Below are 23482 nucleotides of genomic sequence, written 5' to 3' on the forward strand. Positions count from 1 at the left end.
TGGTGTTCGAGTTGAGTGAATGAATTCGTGAAACAGTCTTAAAAGGGCGTGGCGAGTGATAAAGGATTGCAATGAAAGTTTAAGTTTCATTGTTGTTACACTGGACTGATATGTAATCATTTAAAATCATTTAAAATGAAGCGGCTTGCCTTGTTCTGAATCCGTTCTAGCATTTCAATCAAGTATTTCTGGTGAGCGGACGATATGGAAGACGCGTACTCAAGTTGGGGAGGAACGAGAGTTAGACAAGCTAGCTTGCGAACATTATAAGAGATATTTCTTAAGTTGCGTCGCAAGTATCCGAACGATTTCGAGGCGTTAGCTGAAATGTACGTGATGTATTCTGACTAAGAAAGATTCGACGTAATAGAACTCCTGCATACTTAAATTGTGTAGCCATTTCAAGAGTGTAATTATTAATATGGTAAGGATACCGCGAAGTGTCGGTCTCCAGGTAAACGACATAGCTTTGCATTTTGAGGTATTTATTGTCATTAGCCATTTATTGCACCAGCTAATTTGTTCAAGATTTTGTCAAAAAACGAAATGATCATAGGAACTTTTATTTGGGCGATAAACTATGCAGTCGTTGGTGAATATTTTTATAGTGGAGGAGACATTGTAGAGTAGGTCGTTAATAAAGATCAGAAAACGCAAGGGACCGAAGACGCTGCCCTGTGGTACACCAGAAGAAACATTTGTTACGGAGGAAAAGTAGTTATTTGCAATAGTAAACTGCTGAAGATTAGATACAAAGGTACGGAGCCATGACAAGGTAACACAGTCCAATTTTAGTGCGGAGAGTTTAGATATTAGGCGACAGTGTTGGCGACACGGTTGAATGCCTTCAAAAAATCAAGAAAGAAGCAATAAATTTGTAAGTTATAATTCAAGTTAGTCTGTAGAGCCGTTGTAAATGTAAGTAACTGTATCTCGCAGGAGATGGCCTTCCTAAAACCATGTTTGTCATGAAAAAAAAAGAATTTTCGAACCTCAAAGTGTCTGTAAACCTGCTAAGCAATAATACGTTCGAGCAACTTACAGGAAATGCATTTCAAGGAGATGGGATCATAATCTTCACAAAACTTTCTATTGCCATTTTGAAATACTGGTAAAAATATTGCCATATTCCAGTCGGTGGGAAGCCGCAAAATCATAAGTGATCGTCTGAATATGTGAAATAGAATTTTGCTTGATACTGCTATGGTATTCTTTAAAATCCTTGCGTTTATATAGAGACCGGTGCCCGGGATGGCAAAAACATGCTGGATAATTCAATAAAGTTATTACCAAGCAATACATCTACACTGCTTGAAAATGACACCTTAAAGTCATTTATGAGATAAGTAAGTCCCTCCAAAGTACTTCAATATATTCCATGTATTGTTGGCTGAACTCTGAAACACATGGTATATCTGAAGTGTCCTCCTGCAGGCTGAAGAATGAATTAAAAGCCGACGAACATTCGCTGTCTGGAATAGGAATATTGCTGCGGTTTTGTAAGGACGCCTGATGGGATTCATTGTTAGGCGTTGTTACTTTGCAAAAACTTGGCTGGATTGTTTTTTACTAGCTCAGGAAGATCAGAAAATATTTCTCTTTAGGTTTACCTAAATCAGAGCAGTACGATTGAAGATAAGCTTTGTAGTTCTTCCACGAAGCTGATGTGCGAGCTCGCTTAGCGTTTTCAAACGTTTTTTTTTCTTCTTATTCGTCATGCGCTGAAGCTTGTTAGTAACCCAAGGGTTTAAGTTATCGTTCCTTAAAAGTACGTCTTTTTGGGTGAGTTGGTCACAATTCATCTTGGGTGCTAGGAGCGAACACGCGCGCCTAGTTCGCGCCTAGTACCAAAGATGTATCGTTCCTTATATTAACGAATGGAACATACCTGTCTACTAACGCGCGCAGTGTATTTTTAAACAGTAACTAGCTTTCTTCTACGGATCTATTGTAAAATGATGGCCACATGGAGTTTACGGAAAAACTTCCAAGTTATGATATTATTGTTTTATAATTACTCTCAATATAATCACGAATTTGCTTTCTCGTTACACGGGTAACTGGTGGCGTTGTGTTTACTGTTATTTGGAGATGGTGGTCGCTGAAACCATCCAAGTATTTTATGGGACCTATAGTTTAAAGTGCAGTACCAAGAAGAAGGTCAAGAACATTGACACCACGTGTACGTTTCGTAACAGCTTGAAATAGATTGAAATCTAAAGATTGTCACTGAAACAACACTCTACAGTATTTTTCAATTAACTTTAGCAATTAAATTAATGTATGACATGACGGTGCTGATGCCATGGCAAGTTTAAACCGACAAACTCTTACAGAGCAGACTTCCCCACGTTTTTTCTTCAGACGAAAAGAATCAGCAAAAGAACAGGGAAATATTGCAGCTACCTGAAGTGGGGCATGGAGTTGAGGAAAAATAAATGCCAGAGAGACGTAAAGCATTATCTACCAGCTGACCCTGCTCTTCCTATGCGCCACATATTCTGCGTGATAACAGTGACGAAGCGATGCGCACACTCTATGTTACCAGTCAACAACCAAAGGTGAGAGCAGTCCTTTTCATAGAGAAGTGAAGCTTCAAAAGCGCAAAGCCACGCATTTCTGCTAGATCTTTTCCGTTTTCGCAGTGCCATGCTTTAACTGCGTCCTGTAGCTCTCCCTATGCATGCGTCGAAGAAAGCATGGCCACTCTGTTTTTTTAAGGCTACGCGCTCATTGGATAGACGGCTACGTCGCACTTTAACACGGTCATGGCGCGAACTTCCTAGTGAGTGTTAAAAGAAGTGTTGATCCTAAAACCCATGCTCTCGCCCTAACGAGCTGTGCATAGCCACACCATCAGTAATTAGTCGAAGTACAAAGAAATACAGCTTTTCTACAAGGTGCACTTTTCTCTCCCAAGGCAAAGGACCACGCTCGAGAAGTGAATGCAGTGGATGAGTGCGGGAGGATTGATGGTTGACTTTATACGCAAGCCCAGTAAACACACCACGGCGTTACACCGCTGACAGAAAGAGACCACGTGTGGGAGGGAAAGGAACGTCGAGCAGTACGGGAACTCCTGGTCGCTTCGCGCCACCGAGCACACTCTCGTCGTGGTAAGAAACGTCCCTGCAATGGTTAGTGCGGTTAGTGCGCTGTAAACCTAACTAAAGAATGACTGCTATGCCGAAAACAACCAGAAGGGTAAAGCAGGAAAAACTCTCGCGAATGCGAAGGACGTAAAGCGTGCTCTAAAACCGTAAAGAACTGTGTGCGCAAACCTTAAATGGCAAAAAAGAATTAATCAGGGAGTTCTTCACAGAGTGAATCGTTGAGCAGAACAGCCAGATGAGAGAGAGAGAGAGAGAGAGAGAGAGAATGAAGAGGAAAGGCAGGGAGGTTAACCAGATATGAGTCTCCGGTTTGCTACCCTACACTGGGGATGGGGGATAGAACGGTAATTCAGAACTGCATGCATAAATGGGGACGAATTTACTTCGATGATGCAGGCACCAAACTACATTTCGACGAGTGTATACTCACATGGCTTGTTAACACGACGAACATCACGTGGCTCTTGAAGATAAACAGGGAGAAAAAAGCAGGAAATGCAGGGAGATCAGCAAAGCGCACGTCTGGTTGGCCACCAAGCGCAGGTATCAGGGGGGTTAAAGGTTGAAAAGAAAGAAAGGAATGAAGGAAGGAAACAGTGAAAACACCGACGGTGTCGCTTGTCCTGAGCTTCATATTGAAGCGCGATGAGGTCTGTCGACTTTTGGGGATGCATTAATGCAGCATTTTTTTTTTGTGTCGCTTGTGGCTGGATGCGGTATTTGCAAAGACCTGTTCGTTTTTTAGTTGGGATTAGTGACCTACCACCGTGTCTTTTGACCACAGAAGTCTATTGACCATCTACCCAGTTGTCCCCGCTATGAATATAACTGCCTTGCACCTCGAACCACGTAGACGTGGACTCAAGGTCAATCACAGTTGCAATAGTACTTAGACTGTGGCCACGTGCTGTTAGAGAAAAAATAAATGCCGCATTGTTAATGAAGGAAGCGTATATATTTGATGCGGAAGAGAATTTGAGTCATTACGGTGTAAAGTTCTAGTGCGAGACAGGAATTACAGGAAGGGCAATCTTATTATTTTGCTTCGGAAAGAAGAAAATATCAGATGAAGAAATATATCAATGCGCGAATGAAAACGATGTGGATGCCTAGTTCCGAGTGCTGTTATGTCTCGCGAGACAATAGAAGAATGTGCGGAATTTGATGTCGGAGAAGGTTTTGTATAGAGTACGCAGGCAATTTGGAAGATTACAATACTTACATAAGCCTTGTGATAAGCCACGGTATTAAAGCAAGGAAAGACATAAGACATGTATGCCCATGTCTGCTACATTTGTGGGCCCAAATAATTTTTAAAGTTTCACTAAAATGCCCTATTCGTATAAATTTAATCTTGTAAATATGTACTGGTTGCGTTTTTGGCATTACCATTTTTGACACAATGATATATGTTTGCAAAGTAAGCTATGCAATATAAGGCACTGCCGGAAATAAAATTAGAGAAGCATTTTAAATAATAATATGGTTACTTACACGGATTAAAAATCGCTTTACATGGCGAGGAGAGCTACATAAGAACGTGATTGGTTTACTCAATGCAACAGATCAAATTTTGTGCACGTCGGTTAAGGACAACAGAAACCATAATCCAAAGCCAGCTTTAGTTCCTGTTTGGATCATTTAGCTGTTTGTCTTCATAATCTCTCTCGTAGCGTGCTTGCTTATATAGACTTGCTGAAAAAGCATTTCATTCTCACGCTCGAATCTCGTGTAAAGATTCTGCGGCTCAGCTTTCACCAAGAAATCATCTTTTCTAACATTACAAGCAGTAATCTTATTTCCTTTGCAACGTTAAGAATGAACAGCTGAAAAATGGTAGAAAAAGAAACGACGTCCCGCTGTCTACTAACGTTAGCGATGTGGGAACTTAAATGATTGTTGATAGATGTTGTTAGGATCGTAAATTTTTGAATACGGGAACGAAAACGTGGCGATCTGTACAATTTAGGAAGGACGGCATAGCGCTCCTAATATTAATGCCAGAAACCAATGACGTTGAGCTTCACATTGTTTTACCACAACTTCTGCGAAGGTAAAGTCTTAGCAAAGTATATATTCGCTAGTTTCGCTTGACTCTTAGTAGATAAAGGGAAACCTAACAAATAATGAGCTGAAGCTAATGCTTGCAGACGCTTCTTTTTGACGTGAAACGTCGTTGATTTCTGTTAGCACAAGGGAGTCGCTTGCTAAAACCGTATGCAACGTATCATGCATGTTTACAATGAGCTGCAACGAAAACCTGCGATGCTAACATTCGTTACACCTTTACAACCATATTTCCCACTAGCCTTGCTTTGGTATCGTTCTGTAGAGGAAATAAGACATCACTCGATCATGCATGAATCGCGTGCACATGGCGCTGTTAGCACGCCGCGCATGACACAATCGGAGCTAAATTTAGCCTGTTGCTCGGCGTTCAGAGATGCATAGCTCGGCAGTACGTTTGTCGACAGTCACGCGAGCAGCTCACTCTGCCATAGTAGACACAATCAATCAAACTGAAACCCATGTGCATTGGCAGTTATAAGGCTTACAAGTGCGGTGATTTGTTGCAAAATTTTCTGGTTGCTCAGCCACTGCGTCTGCGCTTTCAACACGCGCGGTCCAGAAATGGCGTGAAGAGACTGGGGCTGCAACATATAAGAGTTGCCATCTACGTCAGCCGCTCTTGGCCTTGGCAGGCCCACCATGAAAAGGGAGCGAGCAAGATTGGAAGATTAGACCATAGGACCCCCACCAGCTGTATCATAAGGTAAGCATACAAGCTTTGTAGTGTGTGAATAAATGTCGCTCGTCTATCTGTTAACGTCATTTCTGTAGCCTATGACGCCCATACACACTTAGCAGCAGGTACAAGACGTTTGACGTGCCCTACTGCTGCTGTGTGCCCAAAATAGCCTACCCAATTTGTGAGTTTCTTAAAAATGTTTTTGTACAAAACACAAGGCGTGAGTCTCTTTCGTCACTTAATACTTGCGAGCGCAGGACACACCGATGACGCGCCAGCCAGCTTGAATTGACGTGAGCGGTTACCGTTGTTATGAAAAAAACTCTGGGTTTAGCATCGGCAGATTTCTTGCAATTAGGCGTTGTTCAGGTGAAAAATAAAAGTAGAATTGCACTTTGTGTTCAGCGTGCGGTACGTGTAGTGGTGAAGCGCGTTTTCTTTTCTGTGACAAACCTAGCAGCGTTCCCAACGTTCTAAAATTGCTGAATATTGTTCTCAATAAGAAATCAAAAGTAAAAGTTAGCATATGATTTTAGTATAATCACAATGATTTCAACTCAGCAAGGGTGTGAGAAATTGTGTTTATCTATACTAACTACGTCTCCAGAGGTGGCCTGATGGTGTACTGTTTTTTAAATTTCATTACACAGATTGAATTCCTTCCCCTCAATTATTTCACCCCACTATGTGCGCCACGTTGGGCCTTTGGTGTGAGCACCTGCACACTACGCTACAAGAACGATTTAATACGGAAATGTGAGAGTGGAAGCAGCGTTTCGTGTTTTTTTGCACGCTGAGTTCGTTATGAAATTTTGAACGCACATTCAGCTCCCTTCTACAGCACACGCGAATGCTGGTAGCCCTTCTTCAAAACCAACAGAACACACAAAGGCACATCTGCGTGGCACGACTTCTTAAAGGAGTAATTTGCAAAGATTGTCTCTTACTGAAGTTCGCGGGCTGAGTGTATGGCTAGTTAAGCGCGAATGTTGTAGTTTTCACGTTCTTTTTAATATGTTGACTAGGCCATATTTACAAATAAGTCGAAGTTTTTTATTTACCTCGTTAAAATTGCGCTCCGAGATTTCCTCTCTTTCTTCAGCATTTTAATGATCACGCGGTATCTATACCATCATTCCTTATGGCATGCTTTACGTCCAGCGTCCCTTTCTTTTGAAATAAAAATGAGTAGTCATTGTATTGTTACCAATTAGGGTGAAGTGTCTCAACGATGTCTGCCATATTTCCGCGTTTTTGGGTGTGGCCGTTCCCAAGTTCATACTGCTTCGTCACTTCAAACTGCTATATTCCAATGTTCTCATTCAGGCATTCATGTATGGCCCGACTAAATCGCAAATGAATTGTGGTGAAGGCTGTTCGGTGAGTTCAACGAGTCTGTTTGGGGCATCAAAGAACTACATATTTATATTGTAGTCGTGTTCTCGTGATATGTAACGAGGCGTCATCCCACTTTAATCACGCAACTGTAATGGACCTTAGGTAAGCGAAAAAGCATCACGTGAAACCTATTGACATCATGGCTTTTCACCCCATGCGACAAAACGATCATCATCAACTCCATTTCATTTCTTCCCTTTCCATGCTATATTGTTTCGTCGTCGGGGACTTCTATGAGGTGATCCCTATAACTCCACCGATGGCTCTTTACTCTCGCCGCACAAAAAAAAGCTTCCATAGAGTTGAGCCGACGCACGCATGCTCGTATAATCTCGAGGCCTTTCGAAACAACAACACCGCCAAGCCAAATAGGGTGCCGGCGTCTTCCCAAGATCTCCTGCGGGGAATTCCCTTCCTCTATCCACTCGCCAGTAAGCTCAAAGACTCCAATGACCGGCCCAGCTATAGAGACTCTCTCGCTAAGCCATGATTTATTCCCCTGAAGGGTCACTCGATCCACGTTCTCATCGCCGTCCCTTCTGGGAGACGACGCTCGACGGCTATCCCATTTCTCTGTTGTGTTCTTCTTTATTGGATCTCCTTTTTCTCTTTCTTTCACCGCGGCATAGTCACAGCACTGGGCAATACGTACAGTCCTAAACAAGAGATATGCAGAGGGGACTGATACGGCGGCCGTATTCGGGAATCAGTGGCTTGGCCTGCCGTTCTTCAATATAGCTACCGAGACTGTAGTTGATCGGCCGACACAAGGCGCATCCCATTCACAGTCAACAGAATATCCAGCGTTGCGCTCCAACGACCCTCTTGAAGAGTACACCGACTTGGCCCTCCTTCCTTCACGGGCCCACATTTCTTTTTGTCCAGTTAAACTGAGCGTATTTCAATGTTTTCGATGCATTGAGTGCATGTCTTGCATATACACTAGCCGAGAGACTGCGTTTGCTTTCTTTAGGCGGTGTTTTTGTCCCTTTACACGTGCTTCACTCGCCCATTCCTCTTGCGCTGTAGTTAGTTTGCTATGTCTCTCGCGAGCCATTTGTGGTTTTAGGCGTGAGGAAATAGGGATTTCATAGCTGTTCGTGGTAACGCGTATTTTCCTAACAGGTGAGAGCGAAGATGAGAAGGGGTGTGACGACTGGCGTCATTCGTTTTCCATTCTCGATTAGAGCCATTTTCTCTTCTGCCCCCGCTTTTCTTCACTTGGTGCTGAAAATAGTGGCGTAAGGAACGTTATCTTACCTCCTGATTCTCCGCCGATACGCCAGACCGGGTTGCATCATTTCACCAGGAATTGTCCAGCCAACCCAATCGGCGCTATGGCTGCGCGATGGTAGAGCGAAAAAAAAAATATGAATTACTTTTTTTCCACAAACTGAGTAATGGGAAATTCACGCATTTATCGCCTCTTATGTTAACCACTTCTACGGCTTAGGTAGTGGCCATGGCAATACTTTCTGTTTTTAGGTCAGCTTTCGTGTTCTATAGGAAACGTTGAGAACGTCCACACCCTATACAGTGAGCGGCAACGTCACTTGAGGTAACAGTTCTACTGATGTTACAGGGCGAATGCAAAAGTTAAAAATTAAATTATGGGGTTTCACGTGCCAAAACCACTTTCTGATTATGAGGCACGCCGTAGTGGAGGACTCCGGAAATTCCGACCACCTGGGGTTCTTTCACGTGCACCTAAATCTAATTACCATGGGTGTTTTCGCATTTGGCCCCATCGAAATTCAGCCGCCGGGGCCGGGATTCAATCCCGCTACCTCGTGCTCAGCAACCCAACTCCATAGCCACTGAGCAACCACGGGGGGTGAATGCGAAAGTTCATTCTACTGTATGCATGTCTGGCTAACTAACACTGTACCACTCCTTGATTTTTTGCCACAGCTTTCTAACATTACATTTCCCTGTATATTTGAAACACATACTTTATTATTCGTCAATGTTCAGAAAAGTAAAGCGATAGGTACATTGTGCTCGATATATACTGTACTGTATACAACTAAGTAAAAAAAAGCGATACTTGATTGCCGGACAAACGGCCTCTCACAGAGTATACATTTATAGGATATGACTCGTGCTGGAAGTGTAAAACTGCTCCAGCCACGATATCGCGTATGTTAAATACATGGATTGCTGTCAGATTTAACTTCATGCTGTCTGAACAGAACATTTGATAACAATGTTTGGTGGCACTCAAGGTGAGGATTCGTGAGAGTCCGTCTCTGCTTGAAGAATGAAGCGCAAGGTGGCCAAACTGTGCAACTAAGCTGAAGACGAGGTGTACTTCATCATTCAGCTACCTGATGCCTAACTTCTGACGAGAGGCACCGTGCCAAGAGTGCACAGCAGAAAACGCAACTGTTGATGAACTACTAGAAAACTGTTTATTTGGAGTTTTTCACCGCCTTTGCTGAAGTTAGCCTACTTTTGCATACGCGATGATGTGAGTGTCCGTCGGTGAGTTTTTTATCTAAATTTTGCAGCATCCTATTGGAATACACAAGGGCGGCCCTCGCGCGAGTAATTACGGCATATGCATATGTGAATGCAGGCCTGCATTCTTACAAGTTGGTCTAAAGTTGCATCGGTTATGAGTTGAAATATTGCTTGGATAAGAAAAAAAGCTCAAACTTACGCCGTCAAGCATTCAGAATGAGAACGGGTGATGTTTGGCTCTGTTGTCGACGAATGATAGGTGCACAAGTTCGCCGCATACAGCGCAAAGGTCTGGGTATTTCTTAGGTATACTTTGTGGCGCAATATACATTTGTTGGCTTGTATTCCTTGGTATGTTTGGCTATGTCTGGGTATGGTAGGTTGTGTAACTCTAATGTTATTTCGCATTGTGCAGTGACCATGCATCGCTTCATTGGTTCGGGATCTAAGCCAAACAGGGATTAATGTCTTGCACATCCCTCCAACACTCAGAGACAATAGGATTACGGCGCGTACGCCGACCCAAGCTCCGGGGATTACTGTCTATGCCAGACCACTGTTGACAGAAGAAAAAGAAAGAAAAGACAAAAAAAGAACTGGGGGAAGCTAGCACACAATGGAATTAACGCGTTGACAGAAAATCTCACGAACAGCGGTAGACTGTACCGCTGAAGGGCCTTTATCAGGCCGTGCGAGTCCCAAGCCAAAGACCTGCGATTGATATTAGAGTTACCAGGAAGGCTTCCGCCAAGCAGCCTCAAAAATGCTTCAATATGGAAAGCACACAGCTGGCAGATTTTTTTTTACTTAAAGTAAAATATATCTAGGCTTCTACATAGGTTGCAACACCAATACAAATTTAATTCCCCTCCCCACGTGTAGGGTAGCAAACTGGACTCAGTCTGGTTAACCTCCCTGCCTTTCCGTCTTCCCTTCTCTCTCTCTCTCTCTAAGGGCAGTGAGCTCACGCTGACTTCCAGATATGTGCGTTCACTGTCATTTGGCACACGAGTTGTCAATGGTCTGTATACGAGTAATAGTTAAAAAACAAACGGTAACCGTGCCAAACTTGATCGTATAGATTGCGACGACGATATGATGAAACACACATCGCGACGCTGACGGTAAGCGAATGCAGTCGCCTAATGTGAGGAATATTGCCAAAAAGCTGTCCGCTATGCCTTCTTGCTGTTATACCTACATCGCCGTATTTATCTACATGCATTTGTCACGTGCAATGCGCATGTCATGCGAAAGCCGCACCCATATGCCATGCGGCTACGTTTGCCATGCATGCGCCATGCGTAGGAAATTGGGCGCAGCGGGAGACACTTAAACAAACGGGTTGTCATACATTTCTTTCTTAGTTATGTGTGCGCGCCCATTCAAAGCATTCTAAACATTTTCGTTTACCATTTCCATTTTATCTGCGAGACCGTGAAGGATACCTAAAGTAGGCTACAGGCATCCACGTTGCTGACGTGGTCGTGAGTTTTACCGAACAAGTCTCATTATTTCAGCAACAAAACATCGAAAACGAGTTGAGATAGGCTGATGCATGTCCTCTACGCTTAGCAAAGAGACTATAGTTTATCAAATGTCCAGTAATACCTCAAATGCATATACTGGCTATTCTGCCCATTAAGGCTTACTCCGTGTTAACTGAACAAGACGTGCAACGACTTCGTTTATTCTTTGGGCAGTGAAAAAAGAAATGGAGCAGAATGCAAGGGCTTATGCAGTACGCAAACACAATTTATAACAGTGCCTTAGAGGGGGAACGCTAACGTCTCTCTGATATTTTGCATAGCGTTTTCAGAAGGGGTTACGAGTGTATAACTTTTAAGCCACACAGCTGGCATTGTAACGCCTCGTATAAGCGGGCAATAAACAACTAAGATCACGCTTACACAGGACTTCCTGCTGGTGAGGTCGGCAGACTAAATATTCTTGTTTGGGTGCGAATGTGTTAGAAAATGTAAGCTTTCAGACAACAGCATTACAAACGCTTATACTCTTCGAGCAAAGCTGCACGCCTGCTACCGAGCGAGCATGTATACCGTATATCAACATTATCGTAAAACAGCATGGATGAATGCGGGGCATACGTTACATTTAAGCCTACTTAAGCCGAGTTAAACAGCACGCGCGCTGTTTTCTAAACGGTAAACAAAGAGAAGGACACAGAGATAGAGAAGACTGCATTGCTGATGATTCCAGCGTCTCTTACACTTGCTGTCTTTCTCAAGGCTGATATTAGCAGCAACTAAATGAACTGTTACGCTCGAAACTATGAAGTAAGCCTCCTGCTAATCTGTGTGGCTGTAAAGCGACAGAAGTTCTACTAGACCACCTACAGATGCCAAGTGCGGGAATCAAATCTGCGAGTTGTGCTATAGTTGGAACGTTGGATTCATGGTTAAGAAAATTCAACGCAGAACGTAAGGAACAAAGAAGGAAGTGCACAACACGACAGTTGTCTCACAACTGAACTTTTTAAAGATGTATTTACTTTTTTAAAAAACCGCTGTTTTGTGCACTTGAGCACCAAAGTAACTTGAACACCAATGCATTTCGACGGATATATTGAAAATTAGTATCTCGGAACTGGTACTGTCCAGAGAATTCGTTCCAAGTGGACACGCCATGCGAACTCAGCTAGAATTCGTACATTGAAATATGTGGCGTAAACTAATTATTTAAAAGTTAATTACCTTAATTACGTTATTTATTCAATTGAACATTTTGATTTCTCGTAGAAGTAAGGGCCAACTCTGAGTGATATAGAATAAGGGTTAGAGAAAGAGAGAGAGAGAGAGAAATTTATTTACAGGAAGGCAGAGAGGTCAACCTGAGCTATAACTTGCTCTGGCCTGCTACTCTACACTGCGGTTAGAATTGTGCTATCTGCCAAAGGCAATCATTAAAAAAAATGGGTGCCGCTAAAGAAAAGATGAACCCTGTATATACATCTTTAGCAGGGATAGGCGGGCAAGTTGGTGGTCGATATTAGAATGCATTATGTAACCGCGCAAACAACAAGTGACAAAGAAGGAAACACACAAGACAGCCGCGCCTGTCTTGTGTGCTTCCTTCTTTGTCCCTTGTTGTTTGCGCGGTTACATGATGCATTCCTGTATATACAGCCTAGCCTAAACACGCTGCGGTCTAGCTATTTTACCTAGTTAATGTGTTCAACAAAAAATTCAGACTGAAACGAAGGAAGGAAGTAAGAAGTGCAGAAGGAAAGGCAAGGAGGTTAACCAGTTTAGCTCAACCGGTTTGCTACCCTACACATGGGAGCGGGATGAGGGACATTAAAAAGAGGAGGAGAGAGAGAGAGAGAGCACATGTCACAGCACAAACATCGTCAGTTACAGTCCGTCACTTCTGCGCGGTACGTGACATCACTGTCACAGCCGCTTGTCCAAGCCCGTCTCTTTCAAAAACCGAAGTAGCCCCTTCGTCGCCTTCAGCTGCGATGTCTTCTGTCGGCGGCATGTGAAAATCGTTTCAACTGACAATGGTCTATTGTCAAGGTGCGCTAGAACGGACGCTAGGGACTGTCTCTGAACATTATATTCAGGACAGTCGCACAAAATGTGTTTTAGCGTCTCCTCGCAAAGACTGGCATTGCAGAGAGTGTTGTCGGCCATTCCAATGCAAAATGAGTAAGATTTTGTGAATGCCACCCCTAGCCTTAAGCGATAAAGCAGAGTGGCCTCTCTTCGGTGGAGTCCAGTTGGCATACAGAGATGCATCAAAGAGGGCAGGTGGTATTGACGGTTGCTCAGGTTGGTCTGGCTGTTTGGTGCGCACCATAGAGAGAGCGTGATCTCCTGTGCAAGCACTCGAAGTCTGCTGGCTGCGTCGGACCGTGAAATTGGTATGGACTCTTCCTGTGTGTCTTCAAGAGCTGCCCGAGCGGCATTATCAGCGTCTTCGTTTCCTATGACGCCGCAGTGACTTGGCAGCCACTGAAACGTCACGTGGTATCATCTCTCATCTGATGTATGGAGTAGGCATCTAATATATAATACGAACTGTTCGTATGGCCCGAGACGCAGAGCTGATAGCACATATTGTAGGGCTGCCTTTGAGTCACTTAAAATTGACCATTGTCGAGGTGGTTTCCGATTGACGAAACAAAGTGCAGCGCGAAGAGCAGCTAGTCCCGCAGATGTCGATGTCGTTGGGTGGTCAGTCCTAAAGCTGGTGGTAATAGCTCTTGCTGGGACAACCACAGCACCGGACGAACATTGGATGTTTGTGGAACCATCAGTAGAAATATGTACACTGTCCGCATACCTCTCGTGCACAAGAAGCAGAGGCAAATTAATGGAAATTGAAGTAGATGAAAAAACAACTTGCCGCAGGTGGGAACCGAACCCACAACCCGCGAAATGCGAAGGTTGTGGTTTCGGTTTCCACCTAAGGCAAGTTGTTCTTTTATCCACTTCAATTTCCATTAATTTATCGTTTCTTTATTTCATTTATTAAGCACAAGTAATTTCCCCTATGTTGTCCTTGGTGTCAGTGTTTGTTGGCTTCTTATTTACCATCTTTTCTTCTTTCTTCTCGTTTATTACATAACGAGAGTCTCGAATCCGGCAACATTGATGCCTTCAAGTAGCATGTGTGGGTTTATTGACCATCTGCCTTCACTCAAAACGATCACGTTCTCGTGACGCCTGCGGCAGAAAGGACGCTCCCCGTCCGCCGCCAAGGTCTGTGAGTGGTGGCGCTGGCTAACACTCCCAGGGTTCTACTAGGACACATAAATACTGAAGAAAAAGAATGGGGAAGTGGCGCCACGGTAGCTCAATTGGTAGAGCATCGCACGGGAAATGCGAAGGTTGTGGGTTCGGTTCCCGCCTGCGGCAAGTTGTTTTTTCATCCACTTCAATTTCCATTAATTTATCGTGTATCTATTTTATTTATTAAGCACAAGTAATTTCCCCTATGTTGTCCTTGATGTCAGTGTTTGTTGGCTTCTTATGATATGGAAGTAAGCTAGTGGTTCTATAATTTTGCAATTCCTTAACGTCTCCCTTGCTGTGAATTAGTATAATGTTTGCATTCTTCGAGTTTTCTGGGACCATTGCAGTCAATACACACTTTATATAGAGAGCCGCCAGTTTTCCAAGCATTATGTCTCCGCCATCTTTAATTAAATCGACTGTTATTCCATCTTCTCCTGCCGCTCTTTCCCGTTTCACGTCTTGCAAGGCCCTTCTGATCTTATCGCTAGTTATAGGAGGAGTTTCTTTATCCTGTTAATTACTGCTTCGAATAGAGGTACCCTGACTCCTCTGGGTACTGTACAGGTCAGTATAAAATTCTTCCGCTGCTGTTACTATACCTTCGAGATTGCTGATGATATTACCCTGTTTATCTTCTAGTGCACACATCTCGGTTAGTCTTATGCCAAGTTTCCGTCTCATTGATATCAGTCTGCCTCCATTTTTTACGACTTCTACAGTCTTTCTCACGTTATAATTTCCAATATCCCCTATTTTCGTCTTGTTGATCAGTTTTGACAGTTGTGCGAATTCTATCTGATCTCTTTAGTATGACACTTTCATTCTATGTCGTTTCTTTATTAGGTCCTTTGTTACATGGGAGAGCTTACCTAGCGGTTTCTTTGGTGCCTTACCTCCCACTTCAATTGCCGCTTCTGAAGCCAGCCTAGTTACGGTTTTATTCATTGCCTCTATGTCATCTTCATCTCTCTGTTCTAAGGCTGCATATTTGCTTGCAAGTGCCAACGTGAATTGGTCTGTTTTTACCTTTACTGCGTCTAGGTTGGCCTGTTTCTTCTTGACCACATTTACTCTCTCTCTCTCTCCCTCTCTCTCTTCAAATTGAGGTGAATCCTAGCCCTCGCTAACCTATGATCACTGCACTTTACCGTACCTAACATTTCTACATCCTGCACTATGCTGGCATCGGCAGAAAGTATGAAATCAATTTCATTTCTTGTTTCACCGTTAGGGCTTCTCCAGGTCCACTTTTGTTCCAATGCTTCCTGAAGAAGGTGTTCATTATTGACAGCTTATTCCTCTCCGCGAATTATGCCAACATCTCTCCTCGAGTGTTCCTAGAATCCATGCCGTAGTTGCCAATTGCTTGTTCACCAGCCTGCTTTCCCCCGACTTTTGCATTGAACTCGCCCATGACTACAGCAATAATAGTAATGATATCCTTTATTTCCCTCATGAAGTGAGAGAGTGCGGGAAAAAAAAGCTGATAAGTCAGCTTGACTAGTTCCCAGCTCCCCGGAGTACAAAATGTAATAAACAAAACATTCCTGGCATAGCGACACAAAAACCACAAACAAATAATAATGCAGCAATAACTTGTCCACAAAAGTGAGCATAACTGACTCGAGAAATAAAGGCTTTTAACCTTTTTATACCGAGCTTTATTATACTGAGTTCGCACTTTTCGCATCGCTAATTCAATATCTTCATTAAACTGTTCTATTTCTTCTTCATCGTGACTGCATGTTGGAGCGTAGGTTAGTGCTAGCTTTATTCTATACCTCCTATTCAGCTTTTATACGACTACTGCTACCCTCTCATTATTGCTGTAGAATTCGTCCATGTTGCCCGCTATGTCCTTATGCATAGATTAGAAATCGTACTCCGAACTGCTTATCTGGTAGCCCTCTATAGCAAAGGACATGGCCATCTGTCAGCACTGTATAAGCTTCACTAGTTCTAACCTCACTAAGGCCAATGATATCCCAAACAACGCCTGATAGTTCCTCAAAGAGTCCTGCTAGGCTAGCTTCACTCGAGAGGGTTCGGGTGTTAAACGTCGCAAGGGCCAGTTTCCATTGGCGGCCTGTCCGGGTCCAGAGATCCTTAGCACCCTCTGCTGCGCTACAGGTCTGACTGCCGCCTAGGTTAAGTGCTCCGCAGCTGCTGGGGACTGAGGGACATTGATTAATCGAACGAGTATATAAGGTATACTAACAACCAATTTTAATTTTGTACTCACAAACAATTTTTTTGTTCTGCTAATGACAGAACATACTTAAGTATGAAAATACACAAAGCTACTTTGACAAACCCAAGTGACAGTAGATTAAAGACAAGGTATGTTATAACTGAGAGACGAAAAAAAAACGCCAATAATATTACTTTAACTTACTCACTTGCACACCATTTAAGAAATGAAACTCTATCACGGAGAGCGCCATGCGAGCCTCGCTTATACATATTTTTCGTAATCAGTTATTACGAAAGACTTACGAATTATTTCTGTTATTTTGTCATAATCATGTGTTAGGATTAGAGTGTTATCTAGGTACTGGGTTACAATCACATGTGCGACACTGGAGAGCCAGATGGGAAGGCGACACAGATGAAGAGTGAGAAAGAAAAGGTGGTGCTTTCGCGAGCGGGTTTTAGATCATCATTCGTCCGTGCATACGCTTATCTTGCCACGAAATAGTGAAATCATGTGAAAGTAATGACAGTGCGAAACGGCACGAACTACACATAAAAGATACATGGACAAGCGCTGCCTGGATTGTAGCTTGTCCGCGTATACATGTATAGCTTGTCCGTGTATCTTTCATGTGTAGTTCAAGCCGTTTCGCGCTGTCAGTTGTTTCAGCTTGAAATACGAAGGTGCCAAACATACCAAATGTATCCAAATCATGTATCCACACATGATGATGCCAAATCATGCACAATCATGATGCCAAATCATGTATCCCACACCTTGTTTGTAACAACACTACTTCTTCACGCATTTTGTTCCACAAAGGAATGGCCGCCACTTCCGCGTACACGACCGCCAGAAGAGCCGCAGAAGAAGCCGCCCCCAGTACAGCAAGGTGCTGTATCCGAGGAGTCGCGGAAAACAGATGAGCAAGTGATAGCACTTATTAGGCCTTTAATGAATGCCATTCGCGTGCTGCTAAGCAACATGCACACACCGTCTGCCAGAAGTGCGCTTCAAGTACTGGAAGCTCTGAGTCCGGTGCTTGCCACCCTTGAGTAGATCATGGCCCCACAGCCACGGTCTTTTAGGGAAGAGGTCCGACAAGCAACTATTTTTCAGTGGAATGCCCGCGGACTCAGAGCGCGCCTTTCGGATTTCCGTCGCTTCGTGTTCGCCAATATGTTTCCCATTATCGTCATTTGCGAGCCGAACTTATCGAACAAAATCAGGCTTTCTGGATATGAATCATTTATGTCGTCAGCTGTTTATGAAAACAGTAAGGTTTTGGTGTTTATTCGCCGTGACCTCACCTACACTCATCAGCCTGTACCACCTAATGACAGTAATCAATATATATGCCTAAACGTAAGGAAAAAGAATCTGGCCTTCACTTTTGTAGGCGCCTACCTATCTCCGTCAAGTCGATTTGATTGCAAAAGACTACGAGACATTCTTTCCTCAACTTCCGATCCCTGGGTCATCACTGGAGATTTCAACGCCCATCATACACTTTGGGGAAGTCCGATCATCAACGCAAGAGGCAGAGCTCTGGTATCTTTCGCCTCCAGTAATGAACTTTGGCTGCTGAATGATGGAAGTCCTACGTTCTTACGTGGCTCCACGTACAGCAGCTGTCTTGACTTGGCTTTCGTCTCACGAAGCCTAGTCAGACGTGCAGGGTGGTTTGCGGACATAGAGACGCACGGAAGCGACCATATCCCCACGTACATCAAGATCAGAGGATTGACCGCTTCCAAAATACGGGATACGATCCAAAGAGTGGACTGGCCTAAATTTCAGTCTATTATGGAAGAACACTGCGACGCCACTCCATCTTTCGACTTGGAAGAGGCAATCAAGAGCGTGGTGCAAGACACTATGCGTACTCTAACATGCTCCTCGAAACTTAATGATTTTGATGTGGAACTAGAACGACTTCGAGCAATTCGATGACGTGCTGAACGAAGATACCGACGTGCGAAAACAATGGACGATCTACGGACTGCCAGGCGCACGCAAAAGAAGATACAGCGCCGGTTAGACAAGCTCGAATCGCAACGTTGGGCTGCCTTCTGTGAGTCGCTAGATCCACGCAAGCCTTTATCGCAACTATGGAGAACGGTGCGCGGACTGCGGACACTTCCCGTACAGCGATTCCCATTCAAGGCACTTGCCCTCTCTCAAAAGAGATCGGAGATTGACGTGGCAGAGGATTTCTGCGCCAGATTATCCGGCCAACTCACAGCTACCAAAATTCCATCGCCTTCGAGTAGCTGTCCGCCACCACGTGATCATCGGTTGGATCTACCATTCTCGATCCTCGAACTTAAGGCAGCATTAGCTTTGTGTAGCCGCACATCAGCACCAGGTCCTGACGGAATTTCCTACCGAGCTCTGTGTCACCTGGGGGAGCGAGCGAGAGGGGTTCTTCTTGAGGTGTACAATGAATCTTGGAGAAATGGGACGCTACCAACAACCTGGAAGACAAGTCGCCTTGTTCCACTGCTGAAGCCTGGCAAGTCGCCGTCGGAGGTCTCATCATATCGCCCGATCGCTTTGGCGAGCTGTGTGGGCAAAGTAATGGAGAGGATGGTCCTAGGACGCCTGGAGTGGTACTTGGAGTACCACAACACCTATCCAGATGCCATGGCGGGCTTCCGACGCGGTCGATCATCGATCGATAACGTCGTCGACCTGGTGACCTACATTCAACATGAGAAACACCGTAAGCGTCTCTGCGCATCCTTATTCCTCGACGTTAAAGGGGCGTATGACAACGTTACGCATGAAGCCATCCTCTCTGCTCTCGCAGAGGTAGGAGTGGGTGGTCGGATGTTTCAATGGATACGGAGCTATCTATCCATGCGATCCTTCTTTGTAAGCACCGAGGAAGGCCATACTTCCCTACATTATAGCTACCGCGGCGTCCCCCAGGGTGGTGTTCTTAGCCCCGTGTTATTTAATCTAACACTAATTGCTCTACTTGAGCACGTGCCAACCACAGTCAGGCTATCAATGTACGCAGATGACATCTGCATATGGACATCTGCAGTAACACGCCTACAGCTGCGAGCGAGAATTCAGAAAGCCGCGACCCAAACTGCTATCTACCTCCGTAATCGAGGCCTGGAAATTTCCTCCGAGAAATGCGCACTAGTGCCATTTACGCGCAAACCCATGGCAAACTACAGTGTAACGATAAATGGCCAAATAATACGACGGGTCCGATCGTACAAGTTTCTAGGTGTCATAATCGACAGGGACTTGTCATGGAGCCCACACATATCTTACGTGAAAAAACGGTTGACAGGCATCTGCCACCTGTTCAAGTTTTTCGCTGGCAAGACCTGGGGAATGTCGCCTAGTGCCATGTTACAACTGTACAGGGTGCTTTTTCTGGGATTTCTGCGATACAGCTTGCCAGCAATAAACAACACAGGCAAAACGAATCTACGCACAATACAAAGTCTTCAGGGTCAAGTGCTCCGGATCTGTCTAGGCCTACCTCAGAGTGCTTCAACAGTGGCTACGATAGCAATCGCTAGAGACCACCTTGTCAAGACCCACATTGAAATTGAAGTACTCAGGACCCATATACGGCATCTAGCCAGGACTCCTCGTCACCATTTAGCCTCTCTACCAGCGGACAGGCCACACACATCTTTCAGCCAAACGATAACTGCATATGATGAATCATTGCCAGCTTGTTTCACTCCGGCTGCGAGACCTTCGATCCCTCCATGGTGCCTCGCTCAGCCAAAAATCAACCTCGCAATACCTGGCATCTCGAAAAAAGCTGATCTGTCATCACCAGCCCTTAGACAGCTCACGCTACTATATTTGTACGAGAACTACCGTGACTCTACGCATATTTACACTGATGGATCTGTCCTTCCAAGCAGCTCCGCGGCGGCAATCGTCATAATAGCGAAAGCTACAACAATCAAGTTTAAGACGACCCACGCGACAACATCGACGGCAGCAGAGCTCGCAGCGCTCTTTACTGCTCTTCATCACATTGGTGATGAACCGCCACACAAATGGACAATATTCTGCGATTCGAAGGCGGCACTGCAGTCTCTACTGTTACTTTTACGACGCGGACCGCACGAACAACTAATATTCCATATTACAGAGACATTACACCTTATAAGTGATGCAGGCCATGAAATAACCTTTCAGTGGCTTCCAAGTCACTGCGGGATTATCGGCAATGAACGGGCGGATCACGCTGCCCGCTCAGCCCATACTGAGGAGCGCCACGTCCCAATTCCTCTTTCTAGAACTGACGCGGCACGGAAGCTCCGCCTACTTGCTCGGCAGTGCACCGCGTCGCAATGGAATGAGCCACTTTTAAGAAATCCGCGACTGTACTCACTTGATCCAACATTAAGTCTTCGAGCGCCATCACAGCTTCGCCGTAGAGACGCCACACTTCAATATCGACTTTGGTTGGGCGTTGCCTTTACTAAAGCCTATGCCTTCCGCATAGGGATGACCGACACCCCAACCTGTGACCACTGCGGCCATGAAGAATCAATTGGCCATATTTTGTGCGCCTGCCCGCAGTACAGTGCACAGAGGGCATGCCTTAGCCACGAACTTGACCAACTGGACGACCAACCGCTATCCGAAAAAAGAATTCTGCAACATCGAAAGGACCTACCGTCACAGAAGAAGGCCGTGCAAGCGCTTTTGCGCTTCTTGCGATCTACCGGCCTGTGTGAACGACTTTAACTGGAACGCCTTTTGTGCGTGTGTCTCCATGTGTGCGCGTGCGTTTTTTTTTGCGTTTTCCTCTCTGTCATCTTTCTAACCCCTATCCCCCATCCCCAGTGTAGGGTAGCAAACCGGAGACTCATATCTGGTTAACCTCCCTGCCTTTCCTCTTCATTTTCTCTCTCTCTCTCTCTCTCTTTGTTTTGGGGCCTATTTGTTCCGGATTTTTTGAGCCTATTTCATTTCATTGGCTTATAACGGGCAAATGTTTACCAACTTCTGCTCTGCGCACGTCTTCTGTTATTTTCCTCGTCTCTTTTCATTTGGCTGTTTTCTGTCGACCTTTCAATGGTTAATTAGCACTGGGTCGCGTTCATTTTTTATCGTTGTTAAGTTTATAACTGTGGTTGCAACGGTAACATTTAGCAGTCAGGATTTTGTCGGTTTTGAAAACCCTTGCCATGTCTGGTTAGCACGCTTCAGCGGAAACACTTAGCACTTTAATGATTTGTGCTCAGTAGTGGCGCTACTCTGTTCTGCAGATCGAGGAGAAGTGCGCACCTTTCACTGTTGACAGAGAAAAAAAAATATTCTAGTGCCTAAGACTCGGGCTGCTGCAACGTGCCTTTCGTTACGATGATAGAACTAGACAGGCGTGCCCTTTAAACCGGCGCGTAACTGGTAGCGCACTCGCTTTGGCGACGGACCATTTCCCGGTGGCGCCATCATTCCCGCTGCCTGGCTGTCACGGTGAGTTAAGGAGTAAAGCGAGCTTGTAGAAAAAAGCACGGGTCGCTAGCCGAGTCGCTAGCCGAGTTCATTTAGGGAGTCGCAACCTGCCATGTTCCCTTTAAGAGGGCGATGTCAGGACAAAGCGCGGTGGAAAAGACGTGGAAGATTCGGCACTGTTTCCAGCAACGTAAGTTTTCCGACCACGTGCCAGTGAAAGCAAAAAATCGAGTTGAGCGGAGACGAACACAGCGTACTAAAGCTAACGGGAGAGTGCTCCGCTGCGAAGATTTCTTTGGGGAGCGGCAACAACGAATGAACATGGCGGCTGTTGCACGTGGATCGCAGTCGAGCTTTCCGGAATGATTAGCTTTGAAGAATGCGCTTGCAGCATGCCCCTATTTGTAGTAGCAGTGTAAGTGGGCGGGACGGAAGAAAATCGAAGGCGGTAACCTTTCTTTCTTTCTGCGCAGTTTTTCCGTCGTGTCTACGTTATATCCGCGTAGAGTGTACACGTGTAGCGAAACTGCGCAACGCGAATGTCGAGGTCCTCAATATAGAGTATGAAATTTGAGAAGGACCGCTAAAGAACGCTCGAGTGAGTGACCACTCAAGAACGCTGCAGTTGAAAGAGATCAGTGTAACTGAATCACGCAGAGGTACGGCTGGGACGTGATCGCTAAGGTTTACGAACTCCTAAGGCGCGAGACCTAGAGCTATAAGTTCTCTTGTGATTACAGCGGCATAGCGCAGATCGAGAATAGGACGAAAATATCATCCGAACGAAATGTACCGTTCCAGGCAAATTGTATTCTATTCCAACATTAACTGAAATTATATTTACATATTCCCCCCGGCCTAAATTGGTCGTTAACTGTGTCGCGGGTAAATTGCATAATTTAGTGAAAGTTATAGACGCAAATTTTAAGGATCAAGGTCGTTCCTCCACTGTCTTTGAGTGAATTGTGCTCTTGGTCCTTAACAACTCCTAGTTATGGTGAGTTACACTGGACGAAAAACATCTTCTTTAGCCTGTAGTCTGGCGAGATGGTGTAGTCGATAGGAACCGTCCCTTATAAGCCGCAATTTTCTCCGAACGACTCAACAGTCTATGGCGCAGATATGTAGTATTCTTAAAAATCGGTGGAAAGTCTGTTCCTCTTAGTCGCTTCTGGAAAGCCGCTGTAGTTTAGCAGGTTTGACCTTTTGATGCGGTCACAGTACCCTAGGTGCGACTCTAGCATCCTACATGACCCACCTGTTGGTACCATTGGGTTTATGTGTATCGTGAAAATGGGAGTGCCAGTTTTAAAAGGATGGTGCGATTGTAATGCAGGCAAACAGTGGTCCCCTT

The 23482-nt window shown here is 44.8% G+C and overlaps 1 non-coding gene across 1 annotated transcript; it reads left to right on the forward strand.

The window, feature by feature from the left end:
• Positions 1-14533: 14533 nt before the first annotated feature.
• On the forward strand, positions 14534-14606 carry TRNAS-GGA (transfer RNA serine (anticodon GGA)). The gene has a single exon. It is a non-coding gene; the product is annotated as a tRNA-Ser (tRNA).
• The last annotated feature ends 8876 nt before the right edge of the window (positions 14607-23482 follow it).

The sequence above is a fragment of the Dermacentor variabilis genome, chromosome 4 (genome assembly GCF_050947875.1).
Source record: "Dermacentor variabilis isolate Ectoservices chromosome 4, ASM5094787v1, whole genome shotgun sequence".
In the NCBI taxonomy this organism is placed as follows: Eukaryota; Metazoa; Arthropoda; class Arachnida; order Ixodida; family Ixodidae; genus Dermacentor; species Dermacentor variabilis.